Source organism: Hyperolius riggenbachi, chromosome 2 (genome assembly GCF_040937935.1).
Source record: "Hyperolius riggenbachi isolate aHypRig1 chromosome 2, aHypRig1.pri, whole genome shotgun sequence".
Taxonomy (NCBI): domain Eukaryota; kingdom Metazoa; phylum Chordata; class Amphibia; order Anura; family Hyperoliidae; genus Hyperolius; species Hyperolius riggenbachi.
The window spans coordinates 196,869,089-196,891,995 of record NC_090647.1 but is presented as its reverse complement, the minus strand read 5'-3'; the positions used below and the strand labels follow the sequence as shown (position 1 = coordinate 196,891,995).

General features: G+C 44.0%; 1 protein-coding gene and 1 long non-coding RNA gene across 4 annotated transcripts in view; one reads left to right on the top strand and one right to left on the bottom strand.

Moving 5' to 3' along the window:
- The window catches only part of FARP1 (FERM, ARH/RhoGEF and pleckstrin domain protein 1), a 277,097-nt gene extending 254,426 nt beyond the window's left edge, over window positions 1-22,671 (bottom strand). For 2 of the 3 annotated variants that reach the window (XM_068267954.1, XM_068267955.1), the window contains exon 1: window positions 22,300-22,670. The gene's annotated coding sequence lies outside the window, so the exon portion shown is untranslated. Of the gene's footprint in view, window positions 1-22,299 lie in introns of all 3 variants that reach the window. The other variant, XM_068267956.1, reaches the window with a different exon arrangement.
- On the top strand, window positions 2,033-11,159 carry LOC137544197 (uncharacterized). Its single transcript, XR_011025778.1, has 3 exons — window positions 2,033-2,182; window positions 6,383-6,531; window positions 11,097-11,159. It is a non-coding gene; the product is annotated as an uncharacterized lncRNA (long non-coding RNA).
- Window positions 22,672-22,907: the final 236 nt, after the last annotated feature.

Sequence of the window (22,907 nt, the reverse complement as noted above, 5' to 3'; positions counted from 1 at the left end):
CTCTCTGTAAATGGACAATTGTGTGTAAAAAAAATCAAATAATTGTCATTTACAGAGATATTTCTCCCACCTAGCATCTGTATGTGTAAAAATACACCCCAAAACACATTATACTACTTCTCCTGAGTACGGCGGTACCACATGTGTGGCACTTTCTTGCACCCTAAGTGCGCTAAGGGGCCCAAAGTCCAATGAGTACCTTTAGGATTTCACAGGTCATTTTGCGACATTTGGTTTCAAGACTACTCCTCACGGTTTAGGGCCCCTAAAATGCCAGGGCAGTATAGGAACCCCACAAATGACCCCATTTTAGAAAGAAGACACCCCAAGGTATTCCGTTAGGAGTATGGTGAGTTCATAGAAGATTTTATTTTTGTCACAAGTTAGCAGAAAATGACACTTTGTGAAAAAAAACAATTAAAATCAATTTCCGCTAACTTGTGACAAAAAAAAAAAATCTTCTATGAACTCACCATCCTCCTAATGGAATACCTTGGGGTGTCTTCTTTCTAAAATGGGGTAATTTGTGGGATTCCTATACTGTCCTGGCATTTTAGGGGCCCTAAACCGTGAGGAGCAGTCTTGAAACGAAATTTCTCAAAATGACCTGTGAAATCCTAAAGGTACTCATTGGACTTTGGGCCCCTTAGCGCAGTTAGGGTGCAAAAAAGTGCCACACATGTGGTATCGCCGTACTCAGGAGAAGTAGTATAATGTGTTTTGGGGTGTATTTTTCCACATACCCATGCTGAGTGGGAGAAATATCTCTATAAATTGACAATTGTGTGTTAAAAAAAGAAAACAATTGTCATTTACGGAGATATTTCTCCCACCCAGCATGGGTATGTGTAAAAATACACCCCAAAACACATTATACTACTTCTCCTGAGTACGGCAATACCACATGTGTGGCACTTTTTTGCAGCCTAACTGCGCTAAGGGGCCCAAAGTCCAATGAGCATCTTTAGGCTTTACAGGGGTGCTTACAATTAGGCACCCCCCAAAATGCCAGGACAGTGAACACACCCCACAAATGACCCCATTTTGGAAAGTAGACACTTCAAGGTATTCAGAGAGTAGCATAGTGAGTCCGTGGCAGATTTCATTTTTTTTTGTCGCAAGTTAGAAGAAATGGAAACTTTTTTTTTTTTTTGTTACAAAGTGTCATTTTCCGCTAACTTGTGACAAAAAATAAAATCTTCTATGAACTCACCATGCCTCTCACTGAATACTTTGGGATGTCTTCTTTCCAAAATGGGGTCATTTGGGGGGGATTTGTACTATCCTGGAATTTTAGCCCCTCATGAAACCTGACAGGTGCGCAGAAAAGTCAGAGATGCTTGAAAATGGGAAAATTCACTTTTGGCACCATAGTTTGTAAACGCTATAACTTTTACCCAATCCAATAAATATACACTGAATGGGTTTTTTTTTTATCAAAGACATGTAGCAGAATAACTTTCGCGCTCAAATGTATAGGAAATTTTACTTTATTTGAAAAATGTCAGCACAGAAAGTTAAAAAAAGTCATTTTTTTTACAAAATTCATGTCTTTTTTGATGAATATAATAAAAACTAAAACTCGCAGCAGCAATCAAATAGCACCGAAAGAAAGCTGTATTAGTGACAAGAAAAGGAGGTAGAATTCATTTAGGTGGTAGGTTGTATGACTGAGCAATAAACCGTGAAAGCTGCAGTGGTCCGAATGGAAAAAAAGGCTCTGGTCCTTAAGGGGTTTTATGACTGCAGTCCTTAAGTGGTTAAGGACCCCATTGCGCAGATTGTAACATTTAAAATACATGTAAAAACACACAAATATGAAGTACCGTACATTTCTTCCAGAGTGAAATAAGCCATAACTTACTTTTCTCCTATGTTGCTGTCACTTACAGTAGGTAATAGAAATCTGACTGAACCAACAGATTTTGGACTAGCCCATCTCCTCATCGGGATTATCAGGGTATTCGTTATTTTTAAAAGCACTTAGTGAATGGCAGTTTCACCATCCAACTGCTAAAAAGTGTGCAGTGAGCAAAGCAAGGAGGCTGGCCAGCATCTTTATATGCTTATACTGCGTTTCAAGGAGTGTTTTTATAAATCATAAAGGCCATGCTGAGAATGCCCCATGAAGAGATGGACTAGACCTAAACCTGTCGGTTCTTTCCGATTTCTACTACCTACTGTAAGTGACAGCAAGATGGGAGAAAAGTAATTTATGGCTCATTTTAATCTGGAAGAAAGACACTTATGTGTCGGGTGTACTTCAGGCGCCGGAAACGGGCAGCCACGGCACACAACGGCTCCTGATCTTTTACCTTTTTTAGCTTGTAGATAGCTGTAGATTGTAGTTTGCGTAGTTAGGGTAGTAGCAGTTAAACATAGTGCAGCATAGTGTAGTGTAGTTTCTAAATAGTAGCAGAGCTTGCTAAGCACAGACATCGGAACAGATCTCAGCTGCAGCCGCCCTCTCATACCGCCGCATACCGCTCTGCGCTCACCTCGGCTCCTGTCCGACGACGCAGCCGGCCAGCTGCAAGCTCCCTGTCCCGGTCGAGTGCACGTCCCTGTCCCGCGGACAGAGCTCCAGCTCTCCTGGCCTCCTCTCAACGGCCTCGGATCCTCCATCACCTCTGCCGCCTCCCAGGAACTCCAGCTCAGCCGCACAAGACGCACAGAACTCCAGCTCAGCCGCACAAGACGCACAGAAACTCGCCAGAGGACCTCAGCCCTCGGCTGCCTGCAGGACGCTTCACAAACGGCACCTCGATCACCTCCACACGCTGTCTGCTGCATCGACCCTCCACATGCAGCTCCAAGCAGCAGACCAGGTCTAGTGTCCTTCCACCACGTGCTGCCCACGTGGCCTGCCTCCCCCGGCTCCTTAAAGGAACAACAGCCTGCCTCCCTCCAGGTCCTTAAAGGAACAACAGCCTGCAACAGAGGACTCAGCAAATTGGATCATCACCATCACCAGATCTCCAAACCAGCAGCTACCTGTGAGTGCCTCTTCTTTTATTATACTCTGTGAATTGGGCCCTTACTTTTCCTGCACTGGCCACTTGAGACGGCCACTCACTAAGGCCCAACCGGCCCAGGGCTTCGGGGCTCGGCCTCCTGCTCCTGCTGCATCCTGCTCCCACAAAGCGCTCCTCCTCTCGTTCCCTGCTTGCAAGGGCCTTTCCGGGCTGGATGCTGAACTGCTTCTCCTCCCATCTCTATCCACCCAGCAAAGGTGCCCTCCTGCCCCCCCTACCCCTGTGTTGATCCGCTATCCACGTCCCAAATGCAGTACTAGGCAGCTATGCCCACCGGAAACCCACAGCAGCCACACGTACGCTCCACCAGCCAGGCCACGTGGGGCCACACGAGTCACATCCGGGTAAAGCCAAACTCTTTTCCAGTGCAGCATGCCATAACCCACTCCCGGGAGGAACTTCTGAAATGGGAAGTCCATGCTGCCAGAGAACGGTCTGGGCCCACCTCAATCACCTCACCAGCACCACCAAGTGGGCCCCCAACAAACACAGCTACAGAGGCTGCAGGTCGGGTGCACTTGTGAGACTCAAAAGGAGAGGCCTGCGCACACCTCTCCCTGCCATTCTACTAGCAAATGTCCGATCACTCCCAAACACGCTAGACGAACTGCTTATTCTACTCGGCAGCAAACACGAGCTTGATGGGTGCACAACTATCCTCTGCTTCACGGAGACCTGGCTAAAGAACAACATCCCGGACAACTCTTTTCTCCTTCCGGAATACAACCTTGTCCGAGCGGACCGCGATCTGTCCCTATCTGGTAAAAGTAAAGGAGGTGGCATCTGCCTCTATATCAACACTGCTTGGTGCACCAACATCTCTACCCTGTTCAAATGCTGCACTCCAGACATCGAGCTCCTCATCATAAACTGCAGGCCAGTGTACTCCCCCAGAGAGGTCTTCTCCTTTAAAGAGACTCTGTAACAAATTGTTTATCTTTATTTCTTCTATGCTATAAGTTCCTATGCCTTTTCTAATGTGGTCTGGCTTACTGCAGCTTTTCCTAATTGCACAGTAGCTGTGTTATCTCTGTTATATGATCTAATCTTCTCTCTATAGTCGGCACAGTCAGGCTGAGGCAGTCAGACTGGAATGTGCAGGGCTGCTTGTGATTAGCTAGAAGCTGTACACACCCCCTGCAGGCTCTGTGTGACTAACACACTCTGCTTAGCTGAGCCTATTAGAAGCTGGTTAGTTTGTTTGTAAACACTGCCTAAAACTGGCAATTACAAGCCAGGTTTGCAGCAGAGAATGGCAGAAACAGCAGAGAGGGGACCAGGAGCACATAATGAATAGAATGGTATGCTTTTTATTGTAAGAATTTCAGAGTACAGATTCTCTTTAAGGACAACCAGCTTGTACTCAACGCAGCAAAGACAGTTGAACTGATAGTGGATTTCAGAAGGCGTCCTCCCACACTCAACCCAGTCTCCATTGAAGGTACCGACGTCTCCAGGGTGTCCAGTGTCCACTTTCTAGGTGCCACTATTACCAATGACTTAAAGTGGGCCGAGAACACCTCCAAAGTCCAGAAGAAGGCCCAGCAAAGGTTGTACCTCCTGAGGCAGCTGAGGAAATTTGGGATGCCGCGGGAATTAATGACAGTTTTTTACACTGCCACCATTGAGTCCATTCTTTGCTCCTGCATTATCGTCTGGTACGCAGGCGCTACCGTGAGTGACAGACTCAAGCTTCAGAGAGTAATCAATGCAGCGGAAAGAATAATTGGGTCACCCTTACCACCTCTGGACCTCCTACACACCTCCAGACTGTGGTCGAGAACAAATAAAATATGGAATGACCCCTCCCACCCCGGCAGTCGCTACTTTGACCGCCTGCCATTGGGTCGCCGATACAGATCTATCCCGACCAAGACCACCAGACATTTAAACACTTTCTTTCCCCAAGCCGTCCGCCTGCTAAACTCAAATCACCACCCTTGCTAAACACGCTAGTCTCGCACTGCTGCCAAACTATGTTGTAACCTCCTTAACTACGCTCGCTATGTTGTATTTTCTCTGCTTCCTAGACTACTGTTAACTCCTGCATTTTACTCTATACTCCTAAATGCCTTCTTTATCTGTATAACAGACCTTCCATGCCGTGTGTACCACAAAAAATTCCGGGTGAAATGCCTGTCGTACTCGGCGAATAAATTGATTCTGATTCTGACTTATCATTTGGATGTGTTTAAATGCATTTTAAAATTTACAATTTTTCACAATAGTGGTCCTTTAAAATCAAAACACCTGGTGCAACAGTTCCCCTCATAGATAAGTTCCCCTCATACACGGATGTCTTCTTTTTAGAGCCCAGGCCCTCTGCAATGTCAGGTGACCACAACAGTGAACCGGTAAACATGGTGGGTGGCTGGAGGGGAGGAAGAGACATGCCTTTACTCCCAGTCTGACAGACAACAGATCTTATGCATAGACTGTGGGGGTTTAGCAGAAGCTTGGCGTATGCAAGGAAAGCAGATATACATTCCCTCAAGCTTAAAAAAAATCTTGCTGTGCGAAATATTACTTATTAGCTAATATAAGTGATTTATACAACTCTTTCTAGTGAAAAACACACAACAGGTATCCCCGTATATGAAAAGCTCTTTGTAGAGGCGCTTATAACTTGGCTAAGATCAGGAAGCATTCAGTCATTTTCCATGTTCTGGTGGAATCTGCAGACACCAATTCATATTAACAGTTAGAACACCTTCAGCTCCAGCTACTGATGCAAACATGTAGAGAATCACACTTCCTTCTGTAAGTACCACTGCAGGGGTATCTCAAAAACAAAAAAACAAAGCCTAGAGCCAATTCTTGTGAAGTACTTTCATATACCTATTAGGTATAACATATCTGTACATAGAGCAGTACTCACAATATGGGTCACCTGACTCTGTCCCCTAGGAAGTCACATTCTAAAAAATAAAAAGAAGAGAAGGAAACTCAACCTTCTATCAAAAGATGGGACGGTACAAACAGTAGTATGAATGGTAAATAAACTTTAAATAAAAACATCTAAAAGGGAGGATAAACTGTGGCATTACATCCAAAAAAGAGTAAACCCCAAATAAGCATTACAACATGTAATTCAAATGACACCCCCATTCCATGGACCACTACCAACTTCCCCAGGTCAATCAAAGGTATCATGTGAAAAAAGCAGGATAGCAGTCAGAGTACCCTCCAAAGGCAAACGGTTGGAACTACTGTCCCTTTCATAAATGACTCACTTAAAGTGTGACTGCACATAAGCTAAATGTAACCTGTACAGAAAGAAACAAAAAAAATCCTCATCTTCCCATAAAAGCATCCACCATTGCTAGTCCTTGTTCTTTACTTTTTAGGTATGTTCTGAATTCATCCTGCTGTGATAATGGTAAAGACCCTTTAGCTTTACCTTCTGTACCCAAGCTGTTGTCAAATATGCTCACAGGGACCCAGCAATAGAACATGTAGTGAGGACTGGACTATCCGGAGGCTTCAGTCTACTGAGGTTAGTATTACTTCAGGTACACGTTAATGTGCTCTTTGTTTTTGTTATATTAAAACAAGTAAAACTGATATGTTAAAAACCAAGAAAGAGCAAAAGGTTATTCTAGACAAAAGCCTTGTACACGCAAACTGGGATTGTCACAAACTGAGCTCTCTTGCTGATGCATCAAAAGGAATTGGGGGCTGCTGTAATCTTGGGGTCTGCGCTGCTAAGGAAGTCTACATACGGGATACAGAGTCTATTTTTGCAAATTACAGAGTTTTGCAGATATGCAGATAGTGTTATCCATTTCAGAGACAGTGCTAGTATGTTATTTTGCAAGGCCCCACTTGCGGAGCATTCAGTGAGCATTGCTGTCTCACACAGTACACCTCTTCCAATTAATCCCTTTCTCAGACCTAATGCTGGGAAAACACGGTTCGTTTTTTGAGCCATTTAGATGGCTCGATAGATCATTTCCGACATGTCCGATCTCCCGCTCAATCATTTCGCCGCTCGATTTGTGATAGCAGTGAATGGAAAAAGATTTTTAAAAAACGAGCGGAAGATAAGAGAATCGACTGTAGAATCGAGCAGCGAAAAGATCGAACGGGAGAATCCAGCGGCAAAAATAAGCCGTGTATGCCCAGCATTACAGAGTAAAGAGATTAACAAGCACAGGAGAAGAACCAGTATTACAAAGTCAATCCTACCTAATAATGAAGCAAAATAAATGTGCTAAAAAGCTAGAGCTGCAAATATGGAACACTGCCAGCCCTCCTCCTGCGTAAACAAAGACGTACACTTCTCCAGCCATTCACTGGCTCCCATAGAGTCAGTGGCCTGGATTATATGCTGCTGTTTGTTTCCCGCCATATGCAGGCAACTGATGCTCAATGAACACAGAATCCACTGGACTGGCAAATGAAAAGCCAGCTTCCTTGATTTCTGACATCACACAACTACAACAAGCCATCTTGAAGACCAATTTAGTCAGTCAGATTAAACAGCATTATAATTCTTGTCAAATTGTTCCTAGAACCAAAGAACTGGTCTCTTTCAAATCCCAACACAAGCACAAAAATAACGGATGCCTCACGCAACACCCACACAGTGCAGCAATGGTTGATGTCGTATAGTAAAATCGGACCCCAACCCCCCCCCCCCCCCCCCCCAGTCATTTACACTAGTGTCACTTCTTTTTCTTGGGACCTCCATAAAGACACTGTGGATCTGGTGGTCTTGGAGACAGGAAATTCAGGGCAGAAATAGACACTTCACATAGCTTTAAACTATTCCTTGCTTAAATCATCCCCATTGGTCGATCAATTATTAAAGCAGAAGTTTGTTTGACACTGTGCAGATGAATAAACTGCACAGAGATCTCTGGGTCATGTGACTGAGATTTCCAGAGAAATTTTCTGGTACAGCTGCATCAATTAGTTCCCTATTTACATGTACTGACATTACAAAAATATCTAGAAGGGTGAAAAGGTGAACTAAAGCTTTAAATATATTGTCTTTGAAAACACAACAACAGTATTACGTTTATAGACAGGTTTTCCCAGAATCCTCATCCTCCTGGTCCTAAAATTAGCTTTCAAAATTCTACAGTGCTTAAAGGGGAACTTCAGCCTAAACAAACATACTGTCATTAAGTTACATTAGTTAATGCAATGGTGTTGTAGAGGTGGCACACCTTACCCTGATGTGGGTGCTGTAACCTGTGGATGCTGAGCCCAAACATCCAAAATTATAACCAGCAAAGAGAGTCCAGGTTAGCACACCATTGGAAGATTCAAGTTTCTTCAATTTATTGCTTCATAAGCACATAGAATATGACAATTGTTTCGGGGCCAACAACGGGTCCCCTTCTTCAGATAGTGCAAATCTGAAGAAGAGGACCCGTTGTTGGCCCCGAAACAATTGTCATATCTATGTGCTTATGAAGCAATAAATTGAAGAAACTTGAATCTTCCAATGGTGTGCTAACCTGGACTCTCTTTGCTGGTTAAGTTACATTAGTTATATTAAATAGATTAGATAGGTAATATAATCTTTTACCCACCCTGTTTTAAAAGAACAGGCAAATGTTTGTGATTCATGGGGGCTGCCATCTTTGTCATGGGGGCAGCCATCTTTTTGGTTGAAAGGAGGTGACAGGGAGCATGAGACACAGTTCCAACTGTCGTGTGTCCTGATAACCCCTCCCAGCTGCACGCGCTATGCTTCGAATGTCAAATAAAAAAAAATGCACCAAAACAGCAGAACGAGAACAACAACATCAGAAATCCCATCATGCTTTGCACAGCATCAGGGGAAAAATGCCCGGGCAGTTTTTTTCTGTGCAGTTAAAAATGAGGCTTGTATAAGAGAAACAAAGTTCTGATGCTGTGAAACTGTTAAAGAAACACCAAGCCTTTTCAGTGCTGCTGAGTCGATTTATAGTCTGGAGGTTCACTTTAATGTCTGAAGCCCATCAACAATTCATCAGAAAAAAAGAAAATGGGAATCAGCTGGTATTTTCCATACAGTCATATTTTCAGAGCTACTTTGCTGCTATTATTTCTATACCATACCATTAACAACCAAACTGAATCCAACCGCGCCAAAATCTTAACCGGCATGTGGAAATCTATTTCCATATATGGCCAAACCTAAATATAGACCACAATGTAAAAGAGCAATAAAAGAAAACTGACCTGCAGTCAGACCACACAAGCCAGCCTTCTAATGCGTCATAAGATCCTTCAATGCAAATGAACAATGTTTAAGCTAACTGGAACCATGTGCTCCCTAAACTAAACATACACCATGGCTACATCTTAAATGCCCACTAATACAAGAAACATGTTTGCACTAATGAAGGTGTGCCATTAAATCTGTAGCATGCGGAAAGTAGAGCAGCTAAATGTAGAGAGCTTATTACCAATACTGCCACAATAAAAGACCTCTGAAAGTGGAGGACTATACTTCCCCTGTGCCCACTCCTGAAGCCAATCCAACGCTGCCTGGTGTTAACATGTATATGAGAAAACCTCCAGGAATTTTATGGATTTCAGCTATGAGCGTTTAAAAAAATTATTCAATAGAGATTCGACAGAGTAAATTCTTGTATTAATTATTTCTAAAATGAGACAGTCTTTACTGTTATAGGTGAAGATTAGATCAGGATTTAATTTATGTTGAACTCCACAAAATTCCTAGAGGCTTGCAAACCTTTCTTGGCATAGTTCCTCAAGGGCAAGTAGAACTCAGATGAGCTAGGAAAAAAAAAAAAAAAAGGTTGCATGAGGCATTTAGCAATTTAGGAATTAAATTAAATATGTTCTCTGCCACTATCTCATTGACTAAACATCATAGCTGGCTGCTATGCCACAATACGGATATTTGGAGAGCATAAATAACAGAGAATTCAAGTGGATGGGAGAATATGACTTTTTAATACATCCAACTCCCTCAAACCCATAGTGATCTTATTTGGTCCTGAGGCCCAGGGTCTTCCTGAGCAAGGCTGCCTGGCATCCCGCATCAAATTCTAGAAGGGGTGAGGCGATTACCCTCACTTACCCACCTTCCAACTTTACTGTATGGAAGAGGGAGATGGGCTAATTTCTGCAACTCATTCTCCTACTGTAACCAACTGGAGGAACAAGCCTACATCTTCTAGTTGTTCTTTATTCCATAATGACTACAGAGGAATTGTGGAACAGTATGTGGCTGGCCTATCTAACATCATCCCTCCTGTCCCTCCTGTGTCTGCTCATTGAAAAGGGTGTGGCACCTAGGTGGTGTCTGGCAGCCAGGCCCTAGGCAAGCGTGGGAGGCAAAATGTGGGGAAAAAAGCCAGCAGACACCATGTCCACCTTCAACAGTAGTGCTGTTGAATCATTCCCAATCCCCAAAGGTATCTTAGTTGTAACAAGCGACTACTGTGCAAACAATGTTTAAATATCCAAAAGACCATCAAAAGATCATTCCTCAATCAATTGAAAAAGTAGATGTGGTGGGGGTGGGAGTATGGCACCTTGCTTAGAAGAATGATTACATATTTGCCTGCCACAGCAGAGTAATTAATTGGGCAAGTAAATAAGGAAAGGGGGGGGGGGGGGGTACCAGTGGGTAAGTAGCTTCACTGATCATTGGCCACATTCATCTACAGGACAAATTGCCTTTCCAATCGATGTTTGGGAGGGTCCTTCATCTTTAATGGGTTTTCAATAGAATTGATGGTCTTGTCTAATCTATGCAGCCAGCCTGTACCAGTGCCATGTATTCAACTTTGGTTTAATGAAAAGGTTTATGCAGGGTAATACTAATCATCATTTTTAAGACATTATTAAATAGAAGGAGAATGTCACAATCTTTTCACATGCATTACTAATTGCTTCTCAGACTGAGTGACACTGCTAGTGAGTGTCTTCTGACAGAACACACTGCTGCCTGACCCACACATTGTCAAGATAATCTTTTAATCACCCAAAATGTACAGTGCTTATACAAAAATAATGCTATTGCTGAATTACTGAGTGTAATATATACATTTACTTTAATCTTCTTACGATCATTCTGCATTACATTCCCAGGAAGATGATTACTCCACTATTGAAGTACAAGCAGAGAATAAAAAGGATTATGAGGCAATGGTATTTTCCTCTGTTACACTGACAAATACACATCCGCCACAATTACTGTTGTCTCAACTGACAGAAGCTCATATTGCTTATGTAAAAATGTTAACAGTCTACTTATACTGCAGTCAAAACTTTAATGGCTGGCATGCTGATCTGTCAAACATCTTTGCAAATTACTGCCTAATATAAAAATAAATCCCATTTCAGATCCCAGGTCCTTTGGCTATTTTGCGCTACTAATTATTAATGATAAACATGCTGGTGCCAGATTTACCCAAGGGTATATGGTAGGTGCTTAAACCAGGACACTAGGCAGGTAAATAAATGTACAGATCAAATACAGTACAGTGGAGCCTTGGTTTGCGAGTATATTTTGTTCCAGAAACTTGCTTGTAATCCAAAGCACACTTAAAGGACAACTGAAGTGAGAAGTATGTAGAGGCTGCCATATTTATTTTCTTTTAAGCAATACCAGTTGCCTGGCTGTCCTGCTGAGCCTCTGCCTCTAATACTTTTAGCCATAGCCCCTGAACAAGTATGCAGCAGATCAGGTGTTTCTGACATTATTATCAGATCTGACAAGATTAGCTGCATGCTTGTTTCTGGTGTGATTCAGCAACTATTATAGCCAAATAGATCAGCAGGACAGCCAGGCAACTGGTATTGTTTAAAAGGAGATAAATATGGCAGCCACCATATAACTCTCACTTCAGTTCCCCTTTAAGGTGGCCATACATTAAAACGATTATGGGCAGATTCGACCAAGAGACAAATTTATCTCTAATCGAATCTGATTAGAGATAAATTTGCCTCTAGTCGAATCTGCTCATACACTTCATGCCGATTCCCGTCCTATTTCAGCATGAAATCATCGGGGAATCGGCTGAGCCGCCGCGTCTGATCCGCCACTGCCCCCAAAATGTATAAATGTATGTAGTGTAGTGCATTTATACATTACCTGTCCTATAGCAGCTTCCGCACGGTGTCCGTGCATCTCGCCGGGTAACAGCCGCATACATGCTAGCGGCGCATAGCATCTGACGTCAGACGCTATGTGCCGCCGGCGTGTATGCGGAACCCGGCGATATGGACGGAAACCGCGTGGAGGCTGACACCGGACAGGTAATGTATAAATGCACTACACTACATACATTAATACATTGCGGCGGCAGTGGCGGGGGTTTCGTTGTCTTGTCGCTCGTTCGCAATTCGGCCGCCGTACCGCTGCGCACCCAACCAACCAACTTTGGCCCGACATCTTCCAGCATGCGAGATCAACCAGTTTGTCGGTCGGGCATGCACTTGGCAGCACCAATTTTCATCCAATTCGATTATAATTATCGAATTGGATGGTCGATTGGTTGGTTGGTCGGCTAGTGTATGGCCTCCTTTATATCAAAGCAAAATTCCCTTTAACGGCTAATGGAAACTCAGATGATTCATTTCACTATCCAAAATATTTATAGAAAAGTATTTAACACAAAGTGCTGTACTGTATAAAAATCAGAATGATTGCTATCTGTCGTCTCACCCTAACATTTTTTTTTGTGTATCTAAGAAACTTATCCAGTGATGGTTGCATTTGCAACAATTTTGGACATGATTGACAAAGCTTTTTCAACCGGTTTCCGCAGTTTTCACCTATTTTACATTTTTAAGCTTCCAAAGAGCAAAAGTATAATATAATGAAGCTAAGAAAAGTAATATTAAAATTAAAATAATCAGGAACAACTTACTTTGAGCGATTATTTTGCTTGTAATTGTGCTGAAAGTTTATTTTAATCAATTAGGTGATAAGTCATTTATGAGAAGTTTTGTGAATAGAGCCCATTGTATAGCGAACACAAGGAAGACAGCACAGGAGGTCTGGGTGCACCATACACCGTAATGGGAACTACGACTATAGCGGCACACAATAAATAACTTCGGCGCCATCAGAAGACGGAGCTGAAGTTACTTTTAAAACACTGTAATTCGGCCGCCAGAAATATCTGGCAGCCGAATTACATCATTCCTCACTATCCATGTCGGCCTGGAGGAGGAATAGTAATTAACGCCGCCGGGACGATTTCGGGGGCAATTTAATTCGTACGCATTTTATAGTCCCTACACTCAAGCACATAAGGGCCCTTTTCCAATAGCGGCGTTTGCAATGCTAAATCGCAAAATCGCAAACCGCTAGTCATTTTTAAATCGCTACGGTTTGCATATTAACATGGGAATCGCAGTAGGTAATTTCCACTACCGCGACTAGTTTTTTTTTTTATCAAATGCAATCGCGCCGCGATTTTGCTATGCAGTACAGTGCATAGCAAAATCGTGAACGCAATCGCCGGAAGTTTCCTGCACTTTGCGATTCAGCAATCGCTAGTGTTTAGCATGAACGCTAGCGATTGCTAGTGGAAAAGGGCCCTAAGTACAATCCTGGCTCAGCTGCGATAACGTGAAGTGCATATATGTTCTGAGCTTGTATATCAAGACTTGCTTATCAAGTCGAAAATTTCATTAATATATGTTTGCTTGTCTTGCAAAGAGCTCTTAAACCAAGTTACTTGAAACCCAAGTATTTGTTAATTGTATTCCTACAAAATGCTTTTCAGCCCGGTCTAGCCAGTCTTGTTCAGACATTTGAATAGTTAACTGCAACCAGCACAAGCAGCTCTTTGCCTTCCCCTCTCACCCCTCTGCAGCATAGCAACACTGCATGTTGTGTTTCACATCCTAAACTTCACTGTCCAACCTGCTGACTGGAGGCTGCAGGTTAACAGCCAATTGATGAGGTCATCATATTGCCCTTCTCATCAGTAATCAATATCCCACAGTTATGCTGGCCCCACACCGTCAGATCAATGACATCTCACAGCAGTTCACATGATTACTGAAGAAAATATGCAGTGAGGAGAAATGAAGTTTCGCTGTGATAACATTCATCATGCTGTCACTGCAGCGAACATCCTTTTTTTTTTTTTTTTTTAAATCGTCGGCATCTGATTGGGTTTCTGATTACACAGCAAACCTTCATTATAAATTTGCTTCTGCAGCAAAACAGTCAAGAAATGTTACATTTAAATAAATCCTCTTCAGGAGTCTCACCCGGAGGGGAACCTCCAGCTGTAACTAAAAGGCCAAGTGTATATTCATATCATTCTGCGTATACCTCATCCTAGTAAATAAAAGATGTCAATTTGAAATGACTGAAATCCTAAATGACTATGAAGAGAGAATTCTGATAACGTTTTAAAAAATATAGCGAACTCCCACATTACTTTTGGCCATTTATAGGTTTCATTTAAAGTAAAGAAACAATGATCCAAATTTCTAACTACCGGTAAGTACCCAAACCTCATCTATATGGATTGGTGACATAAATAACACCCATTAACCTTCATCTTGATAAATTTTGCCTAACGAACAAATCCAAATACCAAATTGCATATTTGAAAACTGCAATAGCTGGCAGCAGAATTATGTATTTCCCCTGAGTCAATATTTTGTTCTTCAGCTTCACCCTGGGCCCAAATTTCCAGGCAGCGTTTTTGGAAGTTTGCGATATGCAAGTCTAATATAAAAGTTGGGGGGGGGGGGGGGTGTGATCAATAAAAGACTAATGGTATTAAATCAAAGAGAGAAAAATGACAGTTCTTGAACAAAATGCACTGGTTGAATTACCTGTGGCTGTAACCACTTTCTTAGCATCCCCAATGACAAACGATGGTTGACAGCCAGATTTTAATTAAATCAGAAGGTCATCTATTGCCCCAACATATCCTGTTGATTACTGTTCAATCAGCTTTAAGAATAGTATCAAATGAAAGTGTAACGTTGGCCACACATCAGGCGACTTGGTGGGCGGTCGACCATCCGATTCGATTATTATAACAAGTGCATGTCTGACCAACAATGCCTGCCTGTGCAATGGCGGCAGCACAATAGTGGTGGGGATCAATGTTCCATAGCATTGCGCTACGTGGAGCAGTATAACGATTGCACTTCTACAAATAGCTTCTGCTGACAACTATCAAGTATGAACATTCCATGTTTAAAAGGAATTGATCACTATTTCACCGGGTTCCAATTGGATGGTGATCAAGCGGTTTGGGATATTGGCTCATAATTGACCCATGTATGGCCGGCTTGTCATTTTCCACCTGTGGAAAGAAAACTTGCAACGGTCTGCTTTTTTCCCCTGCATGAAGCCTGCGCTATAATGCAGTGACAGAGTCCAGGGAAATGCTGTAATCACATTGATGCCCCCTGCACACTGTAAATCCGTTTGCGATTCCGATTTTCCCTGGATGCTATCAAAAGAAAAACGCTTACAAAAAAACTCAGCATGCAGTAGATTAAAAATTTGAAATCGGAATCGTGTGTGAAAATTGATTAACAATCGCAAATCGGAAATTGCATGTAGTGTGCAAAAAGCCTGATACAGAAACCAGGAAATAAATTGTAAAATGTGCAAAGCACACAGACCGATTGATGCATAGATCCCAGGTAAGGATTTAACAAGATGACTAAAGTACTGTACCATTTGGACCAATTCTGGGTCATGTTTTACAAGACCACCTAAATCACTCAGAGGTTCTATATGACAGACAGCATGTTCGGTCCATTTACGTGTGAGGCGTCAGTCACAGCCAAGGAGACGCGTCTTTATGAGGGAGGAGTGCGAGTATGCCGGGCAGAGAACTTTCCCCACCTGCAAACCTTCCTCTAGCTAGGCACTGCAAGATTAACTAGAGCCATTAATGACTAAAGCACTTGCAACTAAAGTGATTACACCCCTAAGTGAATAATGTCCAAAAGTGCCTAAAGTGTCAATATTTTGTGTGCCCAATATTACTTTCCAGCACTGCCTTAAAGAACATGCGACACCCATGCTAACCTAGAAATAAAAAACACATATATAAGTAGATAAATACTACTTCTAATTACATAACAGATGTATTGTGCTATCCACGTAATGACTCCTGTGATTTTTACAAATGAAAAGCAGAAAATCCTATTCTAGGCAGTGGCTAATGCTGACATCCTATCCTTCCTGACTCTTGTTTTCCCCCCTCCCTTCTCTTGCTCATTGTGTATTTATTAGCTGCCCTCCTCCCAGAGTCTTTTTTTTTTAATTCAGGCTGCAGAGAGCCATTACTGATGCAAAAAAAAGATTATTCTAAAAAACTTGAGAAACAATGTTCAAACGCTGACTCATTCACAATATGGAAATCTCTGCATGAAATTACCAGCTACAGGAAGAAATCTCCGCCCTCACTACATAATCTGCAGCTTGCAAATGAACTGAATACATTTTATTGCAGGTTTGACACTAGCAACAAAAGCCAAACACACCAAGTCAATTCGCATAATTTCCATCTCTGCAGCAGGCAAACTGAACACTCTTCCTGCCAGCCAACGTCTCCACCCCCTGCGGTGCCTCAGCAACTACACAACACAGGAGGCCAGACACAATCTATTGACCTGTCCCCAGATGCGCATGCTCAAACAATATGCCAATCAGATGTAAGCAGACTCTTCAAAAGACAAAACACTAGGAAAGCAATGGGGCCAGACTCTATCTCTGCGAAATGCCTGAAACTCTGTGCCGATCAATTAGCTCCTGTATTCACAGACATATTCAAAGCATCTCTCGAACTCTCAATTGTTCCGGTCTGTTTTAAAAGGTCAACTATTGTACCAATCCCCAAAAATTCAAAACCTACATGTTTAAATGATTACAGGCCTGTTGCCCTGACATCATTGGTCAAGAAAGCATTCGAAAACTGTTAATGGCTTACCTGAAATCTATCACAGATCCCCTGCTGGACTCTCTGCAATTTGCCTACAGGCCTAATAGATCCACAGATGATGCCGTGAACATGTGTATGCATTATGTACTACAGCATCTAGACACCCCAGGAACCTACACCAGGATTTTATTTATATATTACAGCTCTGCATTTAATACCATAATGCCATCTCTGCTACACAGCAAGCTCTCCCGGCTACACATACCTGAATCCATCTGCAAATGAATAACCAATTTCCTAACCGATAGGAGACAGCGTGTTAGACTTGGTAAACACATATCAAGCTCTCTGACCGTCAGTACTGGTGCACCCCAGGGCTGTGTGCTTACCCCACTGCTCTACTCACTGTACACCAATGACTGCATCTCCACAGATCCATCTGTTAAGGTTCTGAAGTTTGCAGATGACACAACAGTAGTTGGTCTCATACAAAACGGGGATGAATCTGCATACAGGCAGGTGGTGGGACAGCTTTCCTCCTGGTGCAGCAGCAACAACTTGGAACTAAACGCTCTCAAAACCATGGAGATGATAATAGACTTTAGGAGATCTCCCCCCCAGCACCTCCCCTTAACCATAAATGGATCCACAATAACCCAGGCAGAGTCATTCAAGTTTCTTGGGTCCACAATCTCACACAACCTAAAATGGGATAACAATACGGCCACTATTGTCAAGAAAGCGCAACAGAGGATGTACCATCTACGGCAGCTGAAAAAGTTTGGCCTACCTCAAAATGTAATGGTGCAGTTCTACACTGCAATTATTGAATCCACCATAACATCATATATGACTGTATGGTTCAGCTCCTGCTCAGCATTAGAAAAGGGGAGGCTGCAGCGCATCATCCGAACAGCGGAAAGGATAATTGGCTGTAGCTTACCTTCCCTGCAGGATCTTTACGCTAGCAGGTGCAGAAAAAGAGCAACCAAAATTGCCTCTGACCCCTCTCACCCAGCTCACTCCATCTTCCAGGGCATGCCTTCAGGAGTAAGATTCCGGTCAATCGCTACCAAAACCTCCAGACACGGGAACAGCTTTTTTCCTCAAGCGGTAGCCATACTTAATGCTGAACCACGTTAGAGCTGCTTACTTGATAGTAATCAGCACAGAACTGTAAATGAACAATTCTCACATTGCTTACTGCCGCAATACTTATAATGTCCTTGACTTGTAATATACACACTGTCTGCCCTTGTATTGTTTTTGTTTTTGTTTGTGTTTGTTAAGCAACTGCCAAGACAAATTCCTTGTAGTTGCAAACTTACTTGGCGAAATAAAATTAATTCTGATTTCCACTTGTGCGGTGCGAATTTCGCATGCGGGTCTATGCGAATTTTCATGCGAATTTGCATGGATGACTATGTATGCGAATTTAACCATGGCAGTGCTGGTGTGCTTTTTCATTTTTTCTATGCAAATTCGCATGAAAATTTGCATACCCAGACCACATGCAAATTTCCTATTAAATACATTGTATGCGATTCGCATAGCGGTATGCGAATTTTGATGGCTCTGCCATGCGAATTTTTTCTGCACATAAAAACGCAAAGGAATCCTGACAAGTGGAAACAGTCCCATTCACTTGTATTGCTATGCGAATTTGCATGCGAAAAACGCATGCGAATTCGCAATAGTAGAAATGGGCCCTTACACATCCAATCACTGAATCACCTCAGCCTTGCTTGTAAACACAAGTGATCAGCTAGGCAGTGAAATAAATGGAAGAGGAGGAATATATTATAGATAAAAAGAACTCCCAGCATTCAAAAGAACTCCCAGCATTCAACTTTTTGGCACTGTTTGGCACTAGGGCCAGTGCTCCTATAGTATGTAATAACTCCAAACCATAACAGTAGAAAAAAGTTTTGAATGCAGGATTAGCATCTTTATCACTTAATATCACTTAATACACTCAGACCAGTTGCTGTTGAAATTTGATTTTTATGGTGACAATACCGCTTTAAAGAGAGTCTGAAGCGAAAATATATTGCTAAATTTACCCTTCCATTTGCTTCAGTACTCTCTCCAGCGCTAAACTGCCGCATCCCCGGCGAAAAAAACGAGGGCTGCTGACCCCCAAATCCCCGGGGGGACTAAGGACGGCGCTTCCTGGAAGGGGCAGAGCTCTCTGCTGTAGCTCTGCCTTTCCTGCCGTCAATCGCCGCCTCTCCCCACATGAAGTTCTGTAGAGATTCACAGGTCGCCCTGTTCCACTTCTCCATGACAACATTATAAAGCTAGTGGATGTTAATGACTTTCTGCTCCTCCAACCTCTGTTTGAGGATGCCCTACAGATGCTCAACAAGGTTTAGGTCTGAACACATGCTTGGCCAGTTACCCTCAAGTTCTTTAGCAAGCCAGTTGTCATCATGGAGGTGGGGTTGAGGTTATTTTGCAATACTGCACTGCAGTCCAGTTTCTGCTTTAGTATGTCACCGTACATGTTGGAAATGATGGTTCCCTCAATGAACTTCAGCTCCCCAGTTTTGGCAGCACTCTTACTTGCCCCAAACCATGACACTCCCACCCAGAGCCGGGACTAGGTCCTCCAGCACCCAAGGCTGAGACACCAAAGTGCGCCCCTCCATCCCTCTCACCCCAACCATCACACACTTTTTGCTATTAGACTAAGAGGCTCCCCAAGGCCCCCAAAACCTTAATCTCTAGTTATCTGGCTTGCAGTCACTGCCATGTATCCCCTTTTTTATTTCTCTTTGCTTCAAACACAATAATGAATGATAGCTTAGTGAGCTGTGTGCCCCCTCCTACACTGCGCCCTGAGGCTGGAGCCTCTCTCGCCTCTGCCTCGGCCCTGCTCCCAACACCATGCTTGACTGTAGGCAAAACACACTTTGAACTCCTTTTTGCTTGCGCTATACAGATGCACAACTCTCCAGAATTATTCTTGTTCTAGGGGACTGAAAACTATTGTATCAGTCTTGTAATGGGCTTTTTATTAATGAAAATAAACATGTTGCCCCAAGTTTTAAGAACATTTTTCATATCTTGGTTTTACAAGAGCATCTTTGTATGACCCCATGCTTAAATGCTTACATTTCCTTAAAGGGAGAAAGTTAGAAAGAGCTACTCAGAAAGGCACACATTGCAGCGTGTGATCAAGAATGTCCACAACTCTCTGTGTGTCACATGCATTATTGGGAATTGGTCATGAGAAATTCATCATAAATCTGCAGCACAAATGTGTTCTTTAACAATGCAAAAGAAGGAGGAGAGGGTAATACAGGTATCATCTATCCAAGAGTAACCCAATACCCCTCACCACACCTCCTAGACCTAGAGCACTCACACAGCACAGGAACACAAACACCAACACTGACTTCAGTGCAAGCAGGAGAGGGTCACAAAACAAAATATATATGCAAAATTGTATTACTACAACTTATAATGACATTATGTATTAACTCAATATTTGCTGCTTCTGCCTTGAAGTGGAAGCTGTAAATCACAGTATGCTGTTATGTGACCAGGCATGTCAAGGTTGAGCAATCACATTGATATGTGCAGGGCCTGACTGATGGGAAATAATCTGCTCACAAAGCATGGCAAAATAAATCAGGACTCTTCCACAGTTTCCTTTCTCTGTGCTCAGCAGCAATGATATAGCGTCTTTCATTACTCCACTGAACAATAAACACCCTTCTACTACAGAGCTTAATAATGAATGTACAACCAGAAGGCATGTTCCCATCATGTTTGTCAGTGGAAGAATGTCTTGGTGATGCCTGCCACTGGTGACGGGTGCACTGCCTGCCACTGGTGACGGGTGCACTGCCTGCCACTGGTGACGGGTGCACTGCCTGCCACTGGTGACGGGTGCACTGCCTGCCACTGGTGACGGGTGCACTGCCTGCCACTGGTGATGAGTGCACTGCCTGCCACTGGTGATGAGTGCACTGCCTGCCACTGGTGATGAGTGCACTGCCTGCCACTGGTGATGAGTGCACTGCCTATCCCTGGTGATGAGTGCACTGCCTATCCCTGGTGATGAGTGCACTGCCTATCCCTGTTGATGAATGAACTGCCTGTCACTAGTAAAGAGTGCACTGCCTGTCACTGGTAAAGAGTGCACTGCCTGTCACTGGTAAAGAGTGCACTGCCTGTCACTGGTAAAGAGTGCACTGCCTGTCACTGGTAAAGAATGCACTGCCTGTCACTGGTAAAGAATGCACTGCCTGTCACTGGTAAAGAATGCACTGCCTGTCACTGGTAAAGAATGCACTGCCTGTCACTGGTAAAGAATGCACTGCCTGTCACTGGTAAAGAATGCACTGCCTGTCACTGGTAAAGAATGCACTGCCTGTCACTGGTAAAGAATGCACTGCCTGTCACTGGTAAAGAATACACTGCCTGTCACTGGTAAAGAATACACTGCCTGTCACTGGTAAAGAGTGCACTGCCTGTCACTGGTAAAGCGTGCACTGCCTGTCACTGGTAAAGCGTGCACTGCCTGTCACTGGTAAAGCGTGCACTGCCTGTCACTGGTAAAGCGTGCACTGCCTGTCACTGGTAAAGCGTGCACTGCCTGTCACTGGTAAAGAGTGCACTGCCTGTCACTGGTAAAGAGTGCACTGCCTGTCACTGGTAAAGAGTGCACTGCTTGTCACTGGTAAAGAGTGCACTGCTTGTCACTGGTAAAGAGTGCACTGCCTGTCACTGGTAATGAATGCCTTGCCTGCCACTGGTAAAGGGTGCACTGCCTGCCACTGGTAAAGGGTGCACTGCCTGCCATTGGTGATGGGCACACACTGCCTGCCACTGGTGATAGGTACACGCTGCCTACCACTGGTGATGGGCACACGCTGCCTGCCACTGGTGATGGGCACACGCTGCCTGCCACTGGTGATGGGCACACGCTGCCTACAACTGGTGATGGGCACACGCTGCCTACAACTGGTGATGGGCACACGCTGCCTACAACTGGTGATGGGCACACGCTGCCTGCCACTGGTGAGGTGTTCTGCATGCTCCACACTCATGTCTTTGTTAGCTGCTGCTTCTTGTGTGAGCTGCAGTAATGTTCCCCGATCATCACACAGCTCTACTCCTTGCTGTGATAGAAGATAATCCTGTATTTGTCTGGCAGGCAGGAAGAGAACATACACCTTTCTTTACAGAGATGTGCCCCAGACACCCTCCCCTCCACCCTTTTCTCTCCATAATCTGCCCTGCTGCCACCTCTTCACTCCCCCTCCTCTTTGTATAGCCCTCCCCCTTCTGGTCCCTTGTCTAGTGTGCAGCTCCTCCAATCACCCGGTCCTCCGTGTGCCCAGCAGGAGCTCTCCTCCCCCATGCAGCGGGGGGACCGGTGCTCTTTGTGCGGAGCTCCCTACCTCTCAGAGCAGGATCGCTGTGTGTGTCACGCCGGATATCCCCGCAGCCTGCCTCGTCTTCTCTCTCTGGGCCGTCTCTCTATACCTCTACTGCTGCTGCCATTAACGTGTACGGGCAGCGATAAGGCGGCAGGCTCGGATCTGCTTCTGGGTCGCCATTGTCGGTCCAGCTCTGCCAGCAGGATTTCCACAGCCTGCTATGCTATCCCTGGAGGAGGGGTGTAGACGAGCAATGCTGCCTCCTTCTGACCAGCAGGAGCGGGAAGATGAGCCGAGCAACAGCAGCACCCGCTTTCCCCTCCTCCTGTCCTCTCACATCCACTCCGAGCCAGCCGTCTCCCCCTCCCCTGCTGCCCCCTGGGAGGGGAGAGGGACGTGTATTGCTGTATGCTGCTAGAGCACAGGGAGCCGGCCCGTAACAATGCGGCATACTGCTCCCTCCAGTGGTCGCACTCAGGTATCACTCACTGACAGGCTGAACCATGCCAAGCACAATTTTGCATTTTGCAAAATCAAAACGCAGGTTTGTTCATGAAAAGCCATATATTTTCAGGATGTAGCACGCATATAGTTTATCATTTTAGAGAACCATATAATCCAGACGTCTC